Below are 8,519 nucleotides of genomic sequence, written 5' to 3' on the forward strand. Positions count from 1 at the left end.
GACACGACTGGCCCGTACGGGCAGGGGTACCTTTACCTTTTTATATTCTGTGATGGGTTGCTGAATGATCAAAATGAAAATGATACTTGCAAAAGGGAGCTCACTTATGACTACTGTTACTCATTCAAAGGGCTGGTGGGCTGTTTACAGTGGTACCTCGGGTTACATACGTTTCAGGTTACATATGCTTCAGGTTACAGACTCTGCTAACCCAGAAATAGTACCTTGGGTTAAGAACTTTGCTTCAGGATGAGAACAGAAATCGTGCTCCGGAGGTGTGGTGGCGGCAGGAGCCCCATTAGCTAAAGTGGTGCTTCAGGTTAAGAACAGTTTCAGGTTAAGAATGGACCTCCAGAACGAATTAAGTACTTATCCCGAGGTACCACTGTATTTATTTTTAACATAACATGTATTTTCATCCAACCAAAATACACAAAACACAAAAATCATAAACGATAAAACTAAAATCAAACTACTTCTTTTTTTGTAAAGCTGAAAATGGATAAGGCATCAGAAAATCCTCTTTAAAACAGCTGCTAAATCAAACATGAAGTGCAATTAAATCCCTGGGGAAACACTAACAGCTTCAGCTGACTTCTGAAAATCCATCAAATAAACAGGAGTAAGGTCCTCCACACGTGAGATGTCACAGGCAAAAAGCTCCAAACCCTAGTTGACACCTACCTTACATTCAAAAGTGTGAACATCAGATGGATATATTAATTGGACAGGTTCATATGGGAATAGGTAGCCTCGTGTTCCAGGCCATTGCCATTTATGGTTTAGCAGGACTAGTCCAAGACATTTTTCTGCCTGAGGCAATAATAATAATAATAATAATAATAATAATAATAATAATAATAATAATTACTTATACCCCACCCATCTGTCCAGGCCTCCCCAGCCACTCTGGGCAGCTTCCAACAGGATATTAAAAACACGATAAAGCATCAAACATTAAAAATTTCCCTAAACACGGCTGCCTTCAGATGTCTTCTAAAAGTTTGATAGTTGTTTATTTCCTTGACATCTGATGGGAGGGTGTTCCACAGGGTGGGCGCCACTACCGAGAAGCCCTCTGCCTGGTTCCCTGTAACTTGGCTTCTCACAGCGAGGGAACTGCCAGAAGGCCCTCGGAACTGGACCTCAGTGTACGGGCTGAACAATGGGGGTGGAGATGCTCCTTCAGGTATCCTGGGCCGAGGCTGTTTAGGGCTTTAAAGGTCAGCACCAACACTTTGAATTCTGCTCGGAAACATACTGGGAGCCAATGTAGGTCTTTAAGGACTGGTTTTATATGGTCCGGTGTCCCTTCCCCATTTGGAATGCAGAAGATGCCCAGACTGGCAGTTCAGTCTTACCTGGGTACTGCTAAGGCATGACAGCACCCTCTGCTGCACCTGAGACAGCTGGTTAGAGCCGTGGTGCCAGTATAGGCTGTGCACCCTACACTGGCATGTGCCATCCACCAAAGTTTGTTCATGCAGCAGCCATCATAAGGTCCTCACCCCCCTGAATAATTTCAGTACCCAATCCCCTAAAACTACACATTTTCTATTTTGGAAGGCAAACCGGACACAAAATTAGCTAAACTGGTGATGTTTTTAGGTGGGAGAGCTTGCTGAGGCTCTCGTGCAAATAAAGTGGACAGAATGCAAAGGTCTTCTTGCAGCTTTTGTGCTTTCTGCAACCCCTGTAAACATTTCAAAATGAGTTTCTTTGCATCTCTGCCTGTACCTTCTCTGAGGTAAAACTGGACTACTGCCAAATGGACCTTTCTTATTGTCTGATCCTGTGAATCAGTAAAGAAGATACATGTGGTCCATGCTGTGCATCTTGGGGCAAGTTAGGCTCCAAGGAGGAGATCTGGGCAACTCTCCCTCACAACTTTCTAGCATTTCGAAATACAGTGGTACCTCGGGTTAAGTACTTAATTCGTTCCAGATGTCCGTTCTTAACCTGAAGCACCACTTTAGCTACTGGGGCCTCCCTCTGCCACGCCACTGCCACACGATTTCTGTTCTCATCCTGAAGCAAAGTTCTTAACCCGAGGTACTATTTCTGGGTTAGTGGAGTCTGTAACCTGAAGCGTATGTAACCTGAAACGTATGTAACCTGAGGTACCACTGTACTGTAAAGCAGGGCAGGGGAACCTGTGGCCCTCCAGATGTTGGTCGACTATGGCCATAAACAATCCTGGCCATAAACAATCAGTTGCTCTTTACATGGAACTCTGGGAATTGTGGCTCTGTGCAGGTAACAACGCCACCCAGGAATTCTCAGCTTCCTTAACAAACTAAAGCTCCCCAAATTATTCAGGGAAATCTTAGCACTTTAAGTGTGTGGTGTGAATGTGGCCTTGGAGTCCAACAGGATCTGGAAGCCACAAGTTCCCCAGTCCTGATGCAAAGGGAATTTGAGGCGCCATAGGTTGCAAAATATCTGAAAGACGGCATTCGTTTGGATGTGAATTCTACCAAAATGTACACTCCCAAAACCATTTTCTTCAGAAACTGGATTTTGTTGTTGTTTATCCTCTGCTCCTTGGCAAAATAACATTAAAAAGCTTGCTCTTTCTGGACACAGTGTACATATGCTACGGCTTTGTCTTCCTGTGGGAGCGTAAATTGCTAATTTATGCTTTTGCTCACCGCATTGCCATTGTTCGCCCATCATTGCTCCCCCTCCCCCGCCCTTTTGTGAGGTAACCTAGCCAAGTCAACCCAATAGGGCTAAATAACCTGTTCCATGCCGAGTAACCCCTTTGGCAAGCAATATTGCTGGCCTGTAATTTGCTCAAAAGTGGTGGATTGCTGAGGGCCTTTCAAACAAGCGGCGTGAAAATCTTTACAAATGAGCGCATGCCATTAGTAAGCAGAGCCCTAAGAGAGCCATTGTAGTGACTGAACATATATTATGGATCACTCTATGTAATTTAATTCAGCGACTGGAAATCTCAGATAGAAGATGGAAAGCTGAAGAACTGTTCCGCCTCCGCCTCTGGCTCAGTGGGAGAGGTACCCTGGCAAAATTTAATATACACGAACACTGGAATGTGTAAGGGTGGGAAATGTGCTCTCTAAGGATTGTGGGAGATAAGAACAACTTGACATTGGTGAGATTTTCCACCCTGCTGTACCCACTGAGGTTGACGGGGCTCTGGTAAATAAAGAATTCCAAAAAAGGGGAATGTATTGAAAATTACACACAAGGTGTCTGAAATGACATTTTAAATGCCAACTTAAAGTAGAATGCCGTTTTAAGCCAACAGCTCACTAAAAAAAATACACTTTCCAGACTATTCATTAATTGTGATGGATAAGTTTCCCCCTATATCTCAGGGTCCCCAGGCCCATTTCTGGAACGGAGAAGAAAGAGGTTGAGGGATACAATTTATACCCTCAAAACTGTGTATTCAAACAGAAAAAGTATGCATTTCACAACATACACACATTAATTACAAAGTAAGCGTTTTGCAGAATGCTTTTGTATGAAAATCCACTTACCAGCCACTTAAGGGCTAATTAGCAAGTCACAATGTGAAGAAGGCAAAGTGAAGCATTATTCCAAAAATACACATTGCAGTGTCTCAACGTGGCAGTGCACCAAACTAAGAGTAAAATTGGTGGCAAAAGTAAACAAAGCAGTTAAGGCAGGGTTTGCCAACAATTCTGGACCAGTGAACCTCTTTTGAATTTTGATAGAGTGCTATCACAAAATGGCTGCCATGGGGTGCATAGCATGACACAGAATAAGACAGTACACTGATGGTGAAGCTTTTTCCATAATTATTTCCATATTAGAAAAGGCTTAACTTATTGAATTTCTGCCTGCCATACAGCTGTTAAAGGCACAGGAGCCCCATTTCCCCCAATGTCACATCTAAGCCAAAGCCTAGACCATCCCATTAATCACAAGGAGGCTTACTTCTGAGTAGAAATGTATACCATTGCACTGTAAGTTAACTGTGTCTAGAGCCAGTCCTAGCCTATATGGTCAAGGAAAGGAAAGTAGGCTGGTTAGCCAACACTTCTGTGCAAACGTATTTGCATGTATTATTCAATTTCTACAGACTTTTTTCATGTATTTATTTACAGAAGATATACTAGAATCCCACCACATGGCTCCTCAAGGTGGCTCACAATGGATGCACTTAAAGCCATAATACTTGCTTGTGCAAAGCAAGTAGATAACTAATATACAATCTGTACATTAGTCAAGGAGGTGCATATCAGGATCAACTGATGTTGGAATTGACAAAGATCAAATTCATCAAGCATTCCTATCATGATCAATCTGAGTGTTCACGCTTTTGTGTGCAAGATCCAGTGTTAAATGTCACTGATTCAACACCCACAGACGAGTAGACACTCCAAATGGCAAGTCTTCACTAGATCAGTTCTCTAAAGAAAATCTGACAATTCAGTTATACTTTGTCTTCTCCTCCCTTAGGCCAAACATCCTTTATTTTCTTTCATGTATGCATGTGTGTGTATAGCTTACAAGATCCAGCCATTCTTCTGAGCATGAGGGAAAATAAGTAGCACTCTTACCTGAACTTTCAATAAATAATTGGGGCTTTTTAGAGCACCCCCATAATTGCTGTTTCCATAGCTGTGGCTAGTCTCATTTGCCTACTATGCTAGCAACCAAAATAATAAGAATATGAAATCATCTTTATTTGCCCTTTCTACAGCTGTTCCCTTTCTCCTTATTAAAATGCCCAAGTGCTCTCTGCTGTACAAGTGCCTCAGTGCTTTTGCTACCCTTTTCTCTCTATCACAAAGACACAGAAGGCTACATTAAAAGCAGAAGAGAAGTTTCCAGACACTGAAGACTGTGGACCTGACAGCATCAAGCAGAACAGCCGAGGAGGGGTGGTGAGGTCGCTGCCAGCTATTGAGGTTAATGTTTTGGAGGGAGACACAATGGAGCAAGTGGAAACATTAGCAGCTTATAACGAAAGGATTCAAAAATTGCCCCTCATTTGGCACATTTATGGAACATTTTTGCATTACAGCCATGATATTGGCTGCTGTAGTGAATGAATGGAAGGTACTGAGAGTAGTGACTGCGGTCATATGGGTGACAATCTTTGTTGCCTAAAATTGTTTCAGATCCAAGAAAGGGGATTTCAGTGGCACAGAAAGAAGATTCACAGCAAGTTTCTCCTTCTATTTTTGCAGATATTCAGAATGGCAAACAACCTGTGTACATCATGAGCGTTTGGTCAGGGCCGTCTTAACCATAGGCACTAGGGGTGAGGGCACCCGCATGCCAGGCTCTCAGGGGCGCCAGGCCAAGAGTCCAGGGCTGAGAGTTGAGTCTGGGGAAGAGCCCACCCGTCGCTTGGAGTGCTGTGGCGGGCTCTTCTGCTGCGGGTAGCTCTGCGCCGCGAGTTTGGGGCGACCGAACCAGCAAGAGGCTGAGGCGGCCGGCGGGCTCTGCCCTCCTGTGTGCCTGGGACTGGGCAAGCTGGGGGGGGCACCGGGCGGATCTTTGCACCCTGGTGCCACATATGCTTAAGACAGCCCTGCATTTGGTTCACTACTTATTATACCTGATAAAGGTGCTTTAAATGAATTTTTATTTATGGCTTCTATCCAGTGGTGTCTGTCATCCTGGCAGAAGGCTTTTTGATCCAGAACAGAAGCTTCCATGAGCAGAACAAGGAGGTTACTGGTTTCCCCAGCCTACCTTACAGCCCCCTGTGCACCCCGAAATTCTGCTCCAGAGGATTGGAGAAACAGATCAACATGAGTAACACCTTTGGATACAACACTATCCAGCTTCTTAAATGACATTCCTCTGGACAAGGCCTGAAGCCCCTCTCCAGTACTTTCCACAAAGGTTCACAACTTCTCCACTTCTTCCATCATAATTGCTTCTTTTTATGAAACTATTCCTCTCTGAGATATTTTGTACTTTATTAGACTTTCAGTTGAATACAGAAAAACTTTTAAACTGAAGAGAATATGATGGCCATCTTCAAATACATCTCTTCAAATATCCATCTTCAAGTATCTTAAGGGCTGTCACATAAAAGATGGAGCAAACTCTCAGGTAGGGCCTGAACCAATGGATTCAAGTTACAAGAAAGGTGATTCCAACTAAACATCAGGAGGAGCTTTCTGATGCTAAGAGTTGTTCGACAGTGGAAAGAACTCCCTTGGAAGGTAGTAAACTCTCCTTCCTTTGAGGTTTTTAAGCAGAGGTTGGATCGCCATCTGCCAAGGATGCTTTAGCTGAGATTTTAGCATTGCAGGAATGTGGACTACATGACGCTCAGGGTCCCATCCAACTCTACAGTTCTATGAGTCTAGGATTCTACAAACATTTGTTTCAACATTAAGACGCTTGGGCTGAAACCCTGAAGCAAGTCTAAGGAACAATATCTAGACAAAGGAAAAGCATTAGAAATGTAAGTTCTATTTCCCACTCTGTGGGGTGGATTTTCCATTGCATAGACCAACAGAGTTTCTTTGTTGGTAAGGGGAAGGAAATCATGAAAGTTTATATCATGAAATAACTTACAAATATGTTTTTCCCATATGGAATTGTATTTTCCTTCCTTCCTTCCTTCCTTCCTTCCTTCCTTCCTTCCTTCCTTCCTTCCTGATAATTCCTCTGCTGCCTGGAGTTTTTGGGAGACTATTAGAGAGATAGCCAGAGAAAAGCACAACACTTCGCAGTTTGAGAACCAAAGAGATGCGTACATCTCTAAAGAGCACAAGTTCCAAACTTCCTTTGTTTTTGCCAGCATTTCCTGTTCTCCGACAGGAGGAGCCAACAATATGTACCAGTGGATTGGTTGCATGAGCAATGCTTATCCACCATCATTATAAGCTACACTGAGATCTAGTGGTTTAGTACTACAAGCCCCAGCATGTTAGAAAACGAGTTAGGCCTCAGTTTTCAGGGTGCATAAAATAACTGTTGCTGGATCCCAGAAATAGAGAGCAAAGTCTAGAGGGCATTTATTATTTGTATTTAAGCAATGAACATGCATGCCATTCTAGGTTGGCTATAACTACAACTCAGGCAGCCAAGAATGTACATAACTGAAGCAAAAGAAACAAAAAGGAGTTAAAGGACCCTAATAAATCCTCCTGTCTATCAAAACAGACAAGGCCTTTCTTTTCTTTTCTTTTTTAAAAAGAAGAAGTAGTATGCAGTGGAGACCGGAGCCTCTGTTTGTACTTGGCTCCGAACAATTATTATTCACCACTACAGGTGGCTGCAACAGTGATGACAACTGGAAGGATGTCATTGGCCCTTCCTTCTACTATGACATGGGCTTGGAAATCATGGGTTCAGCTTTTTTATATTTAGCATTATCCACAGCCTCATTAAAGTTACAGATTTTATTCAGTAGTTAAAGGTCAGGTACTAGTTATCCCGTCAATTCTTTTCAGGACAGCTACAGCAGTTGCCAGATCATTCTGGCCCTTATCTACTAACAGTTCCAAGAGACAAAATTAGCACACACTTGTTTTATCAGGCACCACTGGGCTTCTGAACAATTACTCTTTCTTGGGCTAGTTAATTCAGTCTATATCACTGTAGGATTAGCTGCCAGTTTTCCCAGCTGCGAGGAACGGCAAGGGATGGACTTTTCTTGACAGTTGGATTAGCTTGGGGTGCTTCCATTTTGCTTTACATGATGCCACCAAAAAAAGGCTTGCAAAAGATTGTATAAAGATTGCAGTTCCCAAGCTGCTGGCTGACCTCTGGAAAGTATGAGCTGAAATGATTAGAAGTCAAAACCCTGTAAAGAAGAGCTGCTAAACAGTTATGAGCTTCTGAGCAATGCAGCATGCACTAGCTCTCCCCACCCCTGACATTTTGTATGTTGAGTGAGAAGGTCTGGAGCAGGGGTCAGCAAACTTTTTCAGCAGTGGGCCAGTCCACTGTCCCTCAGACCTTGTGGGGGGCTATACTTTGGAAGAAGAAGAAAAAGAATGAATTCCTATGCCCCACAAATAACCCAGAGATGCATTTTAAATAAAAGCACACATTCTACTCAAGTAATAACACACTGATTCCCAGACCATCCATGGACCAGATTTAGAAGGCAATTGGGCCAGATTCAGCCCCTGGGCCTTAGTTTGCCTACCCATGGTCTGGAGGGAGAACCTTCACATGTTTAGTTGAACACACAGAAATTCCTTGATGTGATTGGGAACCCAAATAGTGCAAGGCTTGTGCTCATCTGGATTCTAAGCATGTTCTATTGAACACAGAGATATATTTTTCAGGCCTTCTCATCTAAGACATGAAGATCTGAGACTGCAGCTGGTGGGGGTGGGGATGTTCAGGACGTAATTAAGTCATGCGACCCTAGTCCTCCTGTGTGTGTTTTGGGAATGCATTCTGGGAATATGTGGAGATGAATGCCTGATCAGAACTCCACTCTGCTGCAATTAATGAAGTCTCCCAGGTTTATGGAGTGGAAATCCAAAAAGCTTCAACAGAGAGGGAGAGCAGGACTATTCCACAGGTTATGCTGAGAGACCAGC

The 8,519-nt window shown here is 43.3% G+C and overlaps 1 pseudogene across 1 annotated transcript in view; it reads left to right on the forward strand.

Annotated features, from left to right (window-relative positions):
* LOC310828591 (craniofacial development protein 2 pseudogene) overlaps positions 1–5,245 on the forward strand; it is a 44,519-nt pseudogene extending 39,274 nt beyond the window's left edge. The window contains exon 3 of the transcript in view: positions 5,118–5,245. The product of the transcript in view is annotated as a craniofacial development protein 2 pseudogene (transcript). The remainder of the gene's footprint in view (positions 1–5,117) is intronic.
* The last annotated feature ends 3,274 nt before the right edge of the window (positions 5,246–8,519 follow it).

Source organism: Podarcis gaigeae (genome assembly GCF_964106915.1).
Source record: "Podarcis gaigeae genome assembly, chromosome: 12".
In the NCBI taxonomy this organism is placed as follows: Eukaryota; Metazoa; Chordata; class Lepidosauria; order Squamata; family Lacertidae; genus Podarcis; species Podarcis gaigeae.